Raw genomic sequence first — 14,061 nt, 5'->3', positions numbered from 1 at the left:
ATTACTTCTGAATAGACTAATGTTCGTTTTCTTACACTGTTTATCTCACCTAAGAAAAGACACTTCTTTTGTACCAGTTTTGAATTCTGCAGGACATTCTCTCTTAGTTTTCATGCACAGAAAACCACCCTGTTCAGCAGAATTATTCAACATATTTTATATAATAGAGAAACTAAATTAAAAACTGGTTCTTATGAGTCAGATACGAAGCAATATTTTTTAACCCTATTTTCCTAGGTATCTAAATCAGAAAAAGGCAGAATGTTCTTTTGCCAGTTAATGCTTATCCCATTATTCCCTTGTTAGTCTGAATAATTGTACACCCTACACTCTATATTTACTTTATAACTCATGAAATAAAATTACCAGGAAGTATATTAAAACTTTTGCTATAAGTCTGCCATGTAAAGAAAGGGACCATCTAGGAATTCAAAATCCCATCAAGTTTCCCACTTAGTAACATTGGTGAATCTATTTTATTTGGAAATCTATTTTATTTCTGCTGTAGTCTTCTGATTACTTATTCTTTCATAAGTGTCTTGTCTTTTGAATGAATTTTGGTCAATCACAATAATTTACTTTTTTAAGTTCACTTTAAATAGAGACTTGCATGAACAAGCTCTTAGGTAGAAAGCAATTAAATGAATATGCATAGAATCACTGATGAGAATACACAAGCATTATTAAGTAAAGAAACCAAGCCACATCCAATACTGTGTAAATAATATTTAATGTTTGTAAAGCTTCATGATTTATGAACATATATATGAATATAATTTAAATGGAACAAAATAATAGAAAATTACCATAAGTTGTATTTCAATACAGTATGGTAAATAAGAGTTTAAATTTCCATACATTTCATTACACTTACATATATATATAGAGTTACTGTATTTGTTTTGAAAAACAGCTTCCCTATTTTTTAAATAAAAGCACAGTTCAAATGGAAATGCAGATATATGTGAATACGAGTAACAAAAATAACTTTGTTGGCAACATTATTCAAAGACTCTGTTTGCTAGGAAGTAGCCTGAAAGACAACCTGAAGATTTATTATTCTATTGTCTAAATTAAGATCCTTGTGCAAAATTAATAATCTCTGTGCCATTCAGTCTCCACTTTCAGGACCTATGTTTTCATGCCTGGAATGCCAAAAGTATGAAAACTTAGTCCAGAATGTTATGTCAAATAAGTGAATGCACAAAGTTATTTCCAGCTAAAATTAGGCTATCACAGAAAGCAACAATTGTACAAAAATTCTTTTTTATGATGTTTCAGAATAGCATTCTTTGCTGAGAAAATGTTTAGAATAGCAAAATATTTTTATCAACTTTTTGAAAAGGAAAATATAAATAGGTTTTGTATTACTACCATCTCTTTCTCTTCAGTCATTCTTTTGCCGTTCTCTCCCCCTTTAGGTTAAGTTTTTCTATCACCAATTTGAATCAGTCTGAGAAATAATCCATAGGCAACCTCTGATTGAAAAGTTTGTGTCAGATCACATAGCCATTCAGTATGTGTATACAAATGTGTCTCAAGACATGAAAGCTAAGGAGAGGGCTGTTACATTATTCATTTCATTTCTCAGCCACAAAGATGATGGTTTGAAGAAAACTCTGTGGATGCTGAGAGTGTGGAAATTACTCTGCATAGCTACATGCCCATCTCTCATGAGTATAATAAAACACTATTAGGCAAGTTAAAGTGGACTGTTTAGGTGCTTTTTTATAATGTAAAATCTATTTTTTTCCCACAATATAAAAAGGTTTCTTTGAAGGAAACTTCAAGAAGCAAGGGTGTTTTTACATCAAAATATTTCCATCAGGACTATGCATAAGTGAGATGCAAGCCTCCATGCTGGGAGCCTTGTGTACCTATGGGCTCTCTGAAAAGCTGGAACAGAAACTGTTGTCTCTTCTGAGAGCCTCTTTCTCAGAAGAATGCAAAGAAAAATCAGAACTAGTATCCCTTCTGTGGGAGTAGCTGTTCAGATGACCAGTTATGCTTTCATGAGCTACAAAAATCAAAAGCCCAGGAATATTGGCAACCAGATACTTCTCTCTATTTAAAATGGGCCTCCCTTTGTTCAGTTTAATTCAGTTCTCTTCTTCCATTTGAGCTTCAAACAAAGGTTTGGGAAACAAGAGCAAAAGCCAAAACCAAACTGAATCCAAAGAGATAATAATCTTTCTTTCTTCATATTAACTCTGATGGATGTGACAAAGTTCCTTTCTCAGCCCTTGCAAAGTCAATAAAAGATTCTACTGACTAGAACTAATCAAGCTTTCCTAAAAATTGCAGTTAATTAGATCCTGAGTTTTTCTTCTAGTTCAGACTGGTTTTGTATTTTATTACAAAGAAATCAGAAGATATAAGCCCACTTGTTCTTAATCACTGAAAGAAGGGACTGATTATCACCCTGTGTCAATATTTATTTGGGCGATTAAAACGCCCAGCATTGTGACACTTGCTGCTCAGTTTACCAACTCCCACACTTGTAATGGGCAATCAGCTCTCAATTAGTACTTTCTTGTCATCTAAAAAAAATTATCTGGAAGCATCTGCATATTTGCTTGTGCACATACTGTATAGAAAGTGATCTTGTCCTCACTAACTCTGATATTGATTTGGGGTAATACTAGTCATATAAATCAGAGTTTGCTGTTAAAGGAAAATAATTTCATTTTGCTCCCATGGAAATCAATCAGCTTGCTTTCTGTTGCAAAGTAGTACATGTAGGTCTGGATCTGAATGAAAAAACTTAAACAAACCTGTTTAAATCTATGCTTGGAGTTCTAAAGCATGAACATTACTTCCTACAGGAACAATTATATTTATCTAGAAGAGAAAATCTTACTATTGACCTTCTATTTTATATTGCAATATGTTTAGAAAAGTCCAACTGTGCCAATAAAATCATGTAACTCAGACCTCAGCAGTAGTTGCAGGGTATTTATGAGTACAATAGAAAGTTTTCTACCTGTGCCAATGTATATTCTGCTAAATCTTTACAGGTCACATTTAGCGTAAGCTTTTAATAAAGTGCAGCAGCTGAAAATGAACTGTTTTCTTATAATGTGTTTCTTTTTCTATATCAATCAATTTTCATATCCAACACAATGTGACAGGCACTAAGGCAGGTATGTTTCTGAAGGCATTCACATTGGCTTAATGATTTTCAGCATGCAAATAAAAGGACTATCTACTTTCACTTCATTTGGAAATATGGCCTTTGACTACGGAGTTTAAAAAATCTGGTATTTTTTAAACCTGCTGCTCAGCATGGGTTGGCAGCAAAAAGCTGTCAAAAAATGAGGGTTGTCTTTTATAGAATGTACTCTTTTACTACTTTAGTTCTGGAACTTTTTTTTTTCCTTTGTACTATTGGAGAAATAATACATTGCTATGACTTTTTATTGACTGTGCTTATGGAGATAATCAGAATTTTAAGATAAGGAGATATGGAAATAGGAGAATGCTTAAGGAGGTATAAGAAAGAGTTTGTTCTCATATTCAATTTAATTACATACAAAGTAATGTTCTGTTCAGAGCCAGATTGACATGACATGGTAGATCATAAGATATCATATTCAATACATTCAGCTCATAGGCATGAAAAAGTAATTTCAAGAGAAAAGTGTTTCATGTTTGAGCTGCATTGTTTGTTTTCCAAAGAATACTTTGACTGGAATATTGAATCACTGGAATAACAGTTCAAAGACAGGTTCTGCTGCTATTTGTAAGCAACCATACTTTACAGACAATTGTTTAGCCTTCAAAAGCAGAGTACTACTTTTCATGAATAAGCTTATTAGTAATACGTCCACCAAATTGCATATTGATAATTTTTTTCCTCTCCACAGACAGGCTTGAGGGTGAGCTTTTGATACTTGTTAGCCAAAGTACATGGCCATCTAAACAACAGCAAGTAATCTGCTCCATATAGACGAATGGAGTAATCCCACGCAACAGGAAGGGCAAACACAAGAAAAATTCTGAGTGGTGTACTCACAGACTGTATAGATCTCATTATCCCCTTGCTCAGGGTGGATCAGAGAAATACAATCTAGACACAAATATTAGATCTTTGAAAGATTAAATGAGTACAGTGGGAGTCAGCACTTAACTGAAACAATTACAGCCTTCTGCATAACTGAAACAAATACAGCCTTCTGCCTACAAGTTTGAAATCCATTCTTTGAACTCAATGAAGAAAATCTTACAAATATTTGCTTTGGATTTTTTAAATTATCAAATTAAAAGAGGACCAGAGTATAGGTTTCTTTACTGTTATTAAGTGAAACTCAAGTTAAAATAGTTTGGTTTGTAAGAGAGTAGTAAATAAGATATGATAATCACAGAAGAATGCCATTTAAAACTGAGCATTATTTGAATATAATAAAAATTAACCTATAGGTGTTTTTTATGTCATTACTGAACCCTCATGTAGAAAGGATCCCAGAACAAAGTTGTACACTATAGTAGTACAATAGCATGCATGAGAAGGCAAGACCAGGCCAGACAAGAAAATTTGTCAGGCAAGGAAAGGCATAAAATCATGTTGAACATGGTGCATTTTTAACTCTACAGCTTCCAGGAAAATGAAGTGGGATTCCAGACTGTAGAGGCCAGACTACCCATCTTTCCAAGGGAGACAGGGTATCCTATTTCTGTACTGAGTGAGATTCAAAAAAACTCTCACAGTTAAATTCAAGATATCATATTTTAATGCATGATCAGGCAAAAAACAAGAAAGACTTATGTAGTAGATTCTTACATGGGATTATTGTTATGTTCATAAAGGAGCATGGACATTTCAACTCCATCTTTGGAGTACCTCCATGTGTGTTGCATCCATTCTACATTGGATGTCAGCCAATGCTGTAATTCCTTGCCAAACACTGTCACATGAAGTAGATGACAAACTGAAAGAGCTTGGATTAAAAATTCTTCTCATCATACAAAGGTGACATGCAATCCTGTGGCAGATTTTTCTATATTCAGCTTGCATCTATAGATGTCTAATTTTGAGGATGAACTGCTTTAAAGGTCAGGTTACTTTTTGACTAGTACTTTGACTTAAGAACTGCTGCTAAGTAAAATCTAGTTCTTTGTAAACTAGCACTAGCAGCTCCCTTTCAGTACTGGATATCTGTATAATGCTCATACTATTTATACTCCAAAAACAGAAGTCTCAAAACAAACAAACAAACAAAAAAAAGCTGACAGATAGATTAATGATTTTTTTTTTCCCTGGAAACAGATTTTGACATTTTTAAATATATTTTGAATTATTACTGTACTTTTTTTCATATTCGTATACATTTCTGTAGAGAAAAAAGAAATGTCAATGTAAAGGAACTAGACATACTGAATGAATATGTCACAAAAAAAGAAGCTATATATCAAATTTATATATATATATGTGATCCAGATCAGTCCAAAAAAGGTGTTTTCAAAGACATTAGTCTTAGACCTCATGTAATAAGTCAGTTAAAATGGTACTTTAGAAATAAGAATTTAACCAAAAAATGCAACATATTTTTTATTTGTAAAGAGATTTACAAAATTTGTAGGAAGCATTTGGAAGAGAAACAGAAAAAGTAACTTCCAAAAAAAAATGGTTAAATGTCTAAAGAAAAATTATTCTCATATAACAAAAGAATAGGTTCTGCTTTCAGTTACAATCACTAGAGGAATAGTGAATTTCCTGAGCTATGAAGGATATGGCAGTCAGAATCAAACTTGTTATGCTCAGTAACAAGGCAGGTTTTGCCTTTCATATGGTTTTGGAGAAAAGATTTACATGTTCTCATTATCTCTCAACACTCATGAGAAAGCAGAGAGCAAGGAGACTCTCCCCACAATTTACATGAGGAAAAGGTTTCAGTTTATCATAATGATCTCTTGAATCTTTTTAATCCTCTGTTAAAAGGAGCAAAACAGCTGCATTGGAAGCTCTTCTTCCAGCTGTGTATTACTCAGCTGTTGGTTTTTCATGGAATTTGGGAATTGGTGTAATTAGACTGAAGGGAATTGGGTCATGCTTATCAATTAACTCTGCTAATAGAGTTGTAGTGCCTGAATGCTCTTTTTGGGCATCTGTGTGAACATTTTCTTTGCTCTCCACTTCTTACAAGAATGGATTGGCAGCTTCTCCCCCTATCTACAGTCCATACTTATCAACCTTTAAGTTAGATATATGAGATACAAGTTCTTTATTAATAAACACAGACAATAATAATATGACAGGAGATGGGTAAAGCGATCTCAGAAAGCAGATTATGAATTTACATTAGTGCAGACTGGACATCAGCATTTGAGACATTAGAAATTCTATACTTTTATAATTGTAACTTGATTCACTTGTCAATGAAATAGAATACAACCATTGTATTGTAGTCTTTAATACTGATCATTAATATTGCAGTTGGATTTGGAAGGTTTGATCATGGAAGGAGCTAAGGATTGATTTAGAAGAGTTAACAGAACTCAGTACTTTACACAATCTGGCCAGAGAAAGCAAACTTTGTAGTTGTTGTTGATGAGAGCAGCACAAGAGCCAGAAGCTGTTAAAAGAATGAAGCATATTTGAAAAAAAAAAAAATAGGCTACTTTGCAAATAATTCTAAGTAAACAGTTCTATTAGAAGCAGCAACAAGAAGTAATATGCCATAAGACTAAAGAGAAAGCATTCTTTTCCTAGGTCTACTAGAGAAACAAGATAAGGTATTTCATTTCTCTTTTTCTTCTGCCTGATATTTCATCAAGCTATTCTTCACAGAGCATATCTGCATTTAGGTTTTTGTTTAGACCTATAGTACACTTTTCACGTAAACCTCCTCATCAGCCCTACTTATTAAATCAGATAACAGAATTTCGTTCCTTTCGGAAGATGCCCAGCTGGAAAATTCAGTCCAGCTGGCATCAAATGTGCTTTGTGGTGGGTTTTCATAGGAAGCAACTACCACTTGAGAATTACCCTTATTCCCACCCAGTTCCCTTTATCTTGTTCTATACATTTAAATTTGGCCTAGAGAAAATCAAAGCATACACACACACCAAAAAAAAAAAAAAAAAATCACAGCAAAATTGATAACAGTTATTTAAGTATTCAGTAAACATTATTCCATAACATACCAACCAATCAGAGTGCATAATTTGTGTCTATTTAGCATCATTGCTGATGGCATCAGAAACAAGAAAATCCAGCAGAGAGTTAGAACAAATTTCACAAAAATTATGTAGCACTAAAGAAACAGGATGGTGTAAACTTGTATTCACCATCATCTTGATCCTTCATCATCACTGCCTGCTGCACACTTTCTCTACTGAATGAGCTTCCCCCCTTAGAGGTTATGTGTGCTTTCAGCTACAGATCTCACTATGGAATCTTTATGCCTGCAAGTCTCTGTAAGTCTGGTTAAGCAGCTTCTGTGTAACACTGTCTTCTCTCCTCCTGGGAGCCCTGCCTTTCACATTGCTTTCTGCTGCTTTCTTTCCACCTACTAATATACATGAGGGCTCTGGTTTTAGGAAAAAAAAATAACAAGAAAAAGAAAGATGAGACACCAGTGAATTCTTCTCACCCTGCTAAAGCAAAATCCTACAGTTCATCAATGAGTGCAGTTGTTTATACTGATTAAAGAAAAAAAACTATTTTCCTGCCATTTTCTCATTGTGAAGAAGGCATTTCCCACCCACAGTGTTCTTATAGTGCATGGGATTTTTTTCAACTCTTGAATCCTTCTAGACATGCTTTGAATAGCTCCTTCTCTTCATGAACTAGAGGACAGAATGGTGACATGAAGGAAAAAGATAAGGCTCCTCTGGAATAGCTCAGATTCTGTCTGCCTGGCCCGTAAAAGTCTAGGAACTTTTGTATTTCCTTTCCCATGGTCATAAACTCTGGAGAGAATGTGGAACTTGTGTCAAAGGGGAAGCCTACTTATTTAATGAGTTATGTTGCTTATCCTTATTTAAGAATTTGTCTGAATCAGACAATTGCTCTCCGAACTATCCTCCTCTGCTAAGAATCATGGGGGTATTTTTGTCTGGCAGGCCTTGTTTGAAAAAGAAACAAGGGGAAAATCCTAATTTAAAACTTCCTGGACCCTTATTCTTCTTTGTCTCCTCTATACCATCCTTGCTCTTGGACAGTTATGGCAAGGGCTTATACTTCAGTGCTTGAAAGGCCCACCTTGAAACTGAGCTGTGTAATGATATGCCAAGTATGTTGACAAAGAGTTGTAAGTTATAGCAAAATCAAAAGGACAAGAAGAAACTCACTGCTAGACAGAAAAGGCAATTTAAAAGCCAAGTAGAAAGCAAGATAGAGCAATTGATGAGTAGAGAGTTAACACTTGCTCTGACTGATTCTTCTGCCTCTGTCTCTAGCACTGCAACTAGCAAGACAGTCCTTTCTGTGAGTGCACCGATTGCCTCTAAACCACAATAAAATAAGAAGAAAAAGCAGTTCAACTTACCAAAGTTGGTTGTACAAACATTCTCTTCCCCTCTATTCCTGGGAAAGTAGCTATTATGGATGGCAATGTACGGGTCACTATTCCCTTAGGGACACTGCATACTTGCAAGAGAGACTGGTTTTATACTGGCAGTATACTGGCAGTATTTAGCATCTGTCTGCATTTGGATAGATTCCAGTCATTGTTTAGTTTTGAATAAGTGTTAGGGCATTGGGTATGTAACAGATTATTTTTATAATATGCTTTGTGAATATGAGCCTATTTTTTGGTGATTTATATATATGCTTTAATTTTTTACTGACCATAAAAATAATGTAGATAAATAAAAATTAAACTCAGCATATAAACAAAAATTACTACAATAAAGTTTACTAAATCCCAGCTTAGGGTCAAAATTTTCATGCAAATTTTTTTAACTAGTTATTATTAGTTATACAAAAGTAACTTGAATTATTACTCTTACCTGCAGCAACTTTGAATGGCATAATTCATTGATTATTCTGAGCAAAGGTAATAAGAAATGCTTGCTTCATGCCAAGAATTCTTGCCAAAGTGTGATTTGACAACAGTTACTTGTGACCTTTATAAGACCCAGAGTTGCAATGCAACTTAATCAACAGTTATTAAATATTATGTATCAAAACTGGCATTTTTCTTGGATGAACCTTTATATCCTTTTCTAGACCCAGGATTGTTTTTATTTCACCTGCCAGTTCCAGTGCAAATTTCTATTTAAAATATTTTGGTCTTTGCTACTCTGAGGACTATATATGCACCAAATAAAAGCATTTACCAAAATAATCTGTATAAATTACTGGTATTTTATACAAAAGGAAAGCTATACATTTGGATAATCCAAAATATCTCAGTTCAGCATTTTGTGTTCTATTCCTTACACAAACCAGTAAATTCTAGATTAAATATTCAAAAGCTGAACAAAATCTAAGTCCAGTCAGGCTTGACTTGATACACACAAACAACTCAATGGCTAATGTAATTATCTCAAAACAGGCACTGTAAACACAAGCATTTAAATGTTTACACTGATAAAGCAGAAATATTGTAACACATATAAATCTGTAAATCCAAGACACAATTATCAGTAAGTGTGTGTAGAAAAATAAGAGATTTCCTTCATCTGGGATCAAAACCTGTGGATTGCATGATTATAAAAGGTTATTACTATAGGACAGAGTGTCAGGTTTTTTTGATTGCTTGACCAGGCAAACCTGTGACAATTGGCATACAATCTCTCAGGTCTTCAATTTCAAGGAAACATACTTCTTGTTCCCTCTGGGAATAATGTTCTTGTTATTAGTACTATTATCTACAAACTATTATTTCTTTATGGCCATACATAAAGTCTTCACTCAGGGAAAGTCAATTTATAGCAAACACCAGCAAGAACTGAAGAACAGACTATAAGATTACTATATGTAAGCAAATCAAAATACAAACTTAGAATTTTTTTCCAAAGTAAAATAATTTTAGTATTGGCACTGTGGAAATGTTAACAAATATCTACACATATCAGAGAAGGCCTAAAAAGCTGCTGGCTGGAGTTCTTTAATTTTAATTGCAGTGGTATTTTGATATATTTGATATATTTATATATTTTTATGTGGTTATTGGGTTTTTTGACAGATCACTTGGCCCATGATAACACAAAAGCTTACTGCACATTCACAGAATGTAAGCTACAAACCCCTGGCAACTGAAGAACAGCGTGTTTTGACAGCTAAAGCCAGAAATTTTGTATAATTGGCTGAAATACTGCTAAACTTTTGACCAACTGGAAACCTCATGGTGACAAAAAAAGAGAAAAATTGCAAGAAAGTTTCATTTTGTATTACTCTCTTTGCCTTCAACCTTCCCAATTTGCTAAAAAATGAATCCTATATTCTTCCAAGAGTACCATTTAACATGCTGCTTTTCTAACAGTATTTTTCAGGGATAATATGATGTATAGAGAATGTATTACAACTGTATCCCTGGTATTTTTCCTTTTAGTTTTTGATGAAGACTATGACCATACTTGATACATTACAATTGTTTCCCTGGTATTTTTCCTTTTAGTTTTTGATAAAGACTATGGCCCCACCATTCCCATGGGCTATTCTAGTATAAATATGCTTAAAAGCACCTCTCCATAAAGTGTCCTTTTTGCATTCACACAGCAGACCTTCTAGGATTTGTTCCAGTTCCAACCTTCCTGTAACACAGTTATCACAACCTTATTGTACAGAACAACATAAGGAGCTCTACCTTACCCCACCATACCCAAAGTGTTGAAAATCCTGGGCCAGGGTTTCCTGTCCCCATCCCAGGTGATGCAGGGTAGGGCATGCCAGATGTCTAATGTGCTGACTCTCCTCATCAGCTTACACATTGTACCAGTCTGTGCCTTAAATCCAATCTACAGCCCTAACTCAGACTCTACAGGTCTTAAGAACACAGTGGTGTAGGGCACCTAAAAGGACCAAGAAGGAAAAAATTCCTTTTCTTAGCTTATGGAAGAGGGTAAGAGTAGCAGACCTTGGAAACTGAGTCAGGAGACACACATTTTATTCACACTAAAAGCCAGGGATATTCTTTACTGTTTTCCAGGCCAAAATACTCCTCTTCAGAACTCAGGAAAAACAGGACCTTATAACCAGCCTCTAAAGAAATGCTTTCCAAGTTTGTTTTCCAAATATTTTCCAATGTTTTCCAAATATATTCCCAGTATACTACCGTTCTTTAAAAAAAAAAAAAAAAACCTTAAAAACTTAACAAAAACACCCCAAACCAAAATAACAACAAAAAACCCCCAAACCAAACAAGGAACAAGATGGAACGACCTTGTCTCCTTATCCTGGGATAATTTGAAATTAGATGTCTTAGGAGTATTGGGCTCTTGTTCTCCAAACATTAAGATACTTTTTCAGAAATTGAAGAGTCTTGTCAGCTATTGCCAATCAGTGAACAGTATTTGACCTTCAACAACACTGATTTTACTACCAGTCATTCTGTTTTGCTGATCCTGGTGGATCAGTTAAAGTTTCAGCTTGTATCTAGTAAAGTAAGCACTGACTTGAAAAGCCATAAAATATTTTAAAATTGCAAGGGCAAACACCTTTATTTCAAACTAAAGTAGACATGTAATGTAGTGGCTTTACTTCCTAGGAGCTTTTAAATAATTAACTTGAGAAAAAAAAAATCTACTTTCTAAAATATTTCAAAATATTTTGGGACACTTTCACCTCTATAAACAAGAGTTTCACTTTTCAAAACAATTTTTCACTTTTCTGAATTATGCCAGTTAATTCTAGATGTGCATTAAATCCTTCATGATCTACAGATTTATTGGAATAACTCAGGCAGAACAATGATATGAGAGCAATTGAACCTCAAAATACAGAACTTACTACAGCATCCAGTCTGAGCAACCAGCTTATTTAGTCTTTCAGGACTGACAGTCTGCTAGTTCACATAAGTATTCTAGCTTATTGAGCAAAAATCCTAGCACACTGAATTGTAAAGAATGTCAAAGCTTGCAGATGATATACCATATAATTTTACAAGCTATGCTGTATTTGGCAGGTGTAATTTTCTTAAAAAACTGCTGAGCAACTAACAGCTTTTAAAAATACTTTGTCTCACTTGTAGACTGTAAACAGCTACAAAATGAATACAATATCATATAGAAAATAGGTACATAAGTCAGCCACTTTTAAAATATCACACCCTTAAGAGTATTTGTTTTGTTAGTACATGCAGCATGAGATTCTGGTATAAGAGTCTCTGTTTCTTGCACAGAACTCTATTTGCCACCATAAGGGTGCATGAAGCTTATACTCTCTGTCTCTCTGAGAGAAAAAAAATAAAAGAATGCTTTCCATATAAGTAATAGGGAAGGAAACCTTATTCTTTCTAGTGTTTGTTTAGCAGCTGAACTTCAAACATTCTCTGAAAAGCAAACAACTCCAGGAAAAGGAAAATTGAAACACGACAAGTACGCTGAACATATGAAAAGTTTTGAACTGCAACTGCAGATTAAGTAACAAGTTAACAATGATGGGAACCAAATACATAGTTAAAAATCCAAGATAAACAGAGTAACCAAATGACACAGGTTCATGGTAAGTGTTAATTCTTCTATTGATAATTTTTAGGGTTCCTGTTCATATTTTATACACTCTAGAAAGAGAAATTTCTTCTTTGAGCAATGGGGGATCATGAAGCATCAATTTCACACAGAATTTATTATTTTAGCATCTTTATATGAAACAAATAGTAGGTGAAAATTATTCTAGCAAATAACACAATATCTTGGGTGCTACTGCTTTAGTCTATAACAAATAACAAAAATGCCTCATTGCCCAGAAAAAATGCATTACGGCATTGGAAAAACAAAGCAAGAGCTCCCTCTATGTAACTCTAGATACATTACTTTGTTGTATTGAAATATATTTTACAATATACTGTGAATGATGCATACTACAAAACAACTAAATTATTCAAAACAATCAGAGTTCTGAGCAGTAGACTTTTTTCTCCCCAGTATAAAAAGACAAGAATTACAGGCTAAAACATGTAAGATTTTTATACTACATGAGTTGCTAGGAAGGTACAAGACTGGAATTTCAGATGAAGCACAAGAACACTTCTGCTCGAAAGTAAGTTAAACCACACTAATAAGAAACATCTGAGGAAACTTATTATTGCTACAGTCAGATAACGGTAGAATTTACCATTCTCAGCTGTTTTCCCTACCTCTCTGTTGAAAGCTTCTGCTCCGGCATCAGGAACAACTCCTGAAGTATCACAGATGGTTCACTATCTCACTCAGATCACCACAACAAATTATATTGATGCTGCTTAGGATTACTTTAATATCCTGTGTACTAAACAGCAGCAGTTCAGAACTTGTTTTGTGTGTGGTTGCTCCTGCTACAGAAGCAGTACTGTTCAAGAGAATGAATACCAGGCAGACAAACAATAATTGCTTCACCCAAATGAACTGTAAACACTTGTGTTTGCAAATTAAATTTCTGAACACAAAGGTGATTCTTTAATGATGTAATGCTGAAATGGGAATTGTTGCAACATTTCCAGGCTATCTTTGCAAGCATTCTTCTGCCTTATACAAACAATTCTTAGAGCTAATTGTAATTTTTCACAGAACTTTGGCAGATAACCCTGCAACCAAGAGGAAAAAAACAAATTTTTTTCATGAAAAATAATCAATAATGCATGACGGTAGTGAGCACTGTTAACATATAGTTGCTGTAGACATTACTTACTGCCTTGAAGCTGTGTAAAATGATTCTGAATGTCATTGCACTTTCTGTAATAAGAAAAAGCCATTCCTTGCTCATCTTGCCCTTTCAGGAACAAAATATTTGCCAGCATGCTTCAAATTTAAGTTGAAAAATTACTTTCTGTCCTGAAGTTAGTGACAGTTTTATTTTAAATTTAATGTGCTCTTAGATAGATTTGATTAATGTAAAGGTAACTAAGGTGTCAAAAGCATGAAAGTCTTTTTGCTCATTTTGAGGTTTCCTCCTCTTCTCCTAAGTGGCCAGGCTGA

At 34.2% G+C, this 14,061-nt stretch overlaps 1 protein-coding gene across 1 annotated transcript in view; it reads right to left on the bottom strand.

Annotated features, from left to right (window-relative positions):
- Positions 1 to 13,429, bottom strand: part of VEGFC (vascular endothelial growth factor C) — a 202,310-nt gene extending 188,881 nt beyond the window's left edge. Inside the window, exon 1 of the mRNA XM_072928363.1 lies at positions 13,245 to 13,429. The gene's annotated coding sequence lies outside the window, so the exon portion shown is untranslated. The remainder of the gene's footprint in view (positions 1 to 13,244) is intronic.
- Positions 13,430 to 14,061: the final 632 nt, after the last annotated feature.

The sequence above is a fragment of the Taeniopygia guttata genome, chromosome 4 (assembly GCF_048771995.1).
Source record: "Taeniopygia guttata chromosome 4, bTaeGut7.mat, whole genome shotgun sequence".
Taxonomy (NCBI): Eukaryota; Metazoa; Chordata; class Aves; order Passeriformes; family Estrildidae; genus Taeniopygia; species Taeniopygia guttata.
Note: the sequence above shows the minus strand (reverse complement) of the source record. Positions and strands in the feature narration are given on the sequence as shown.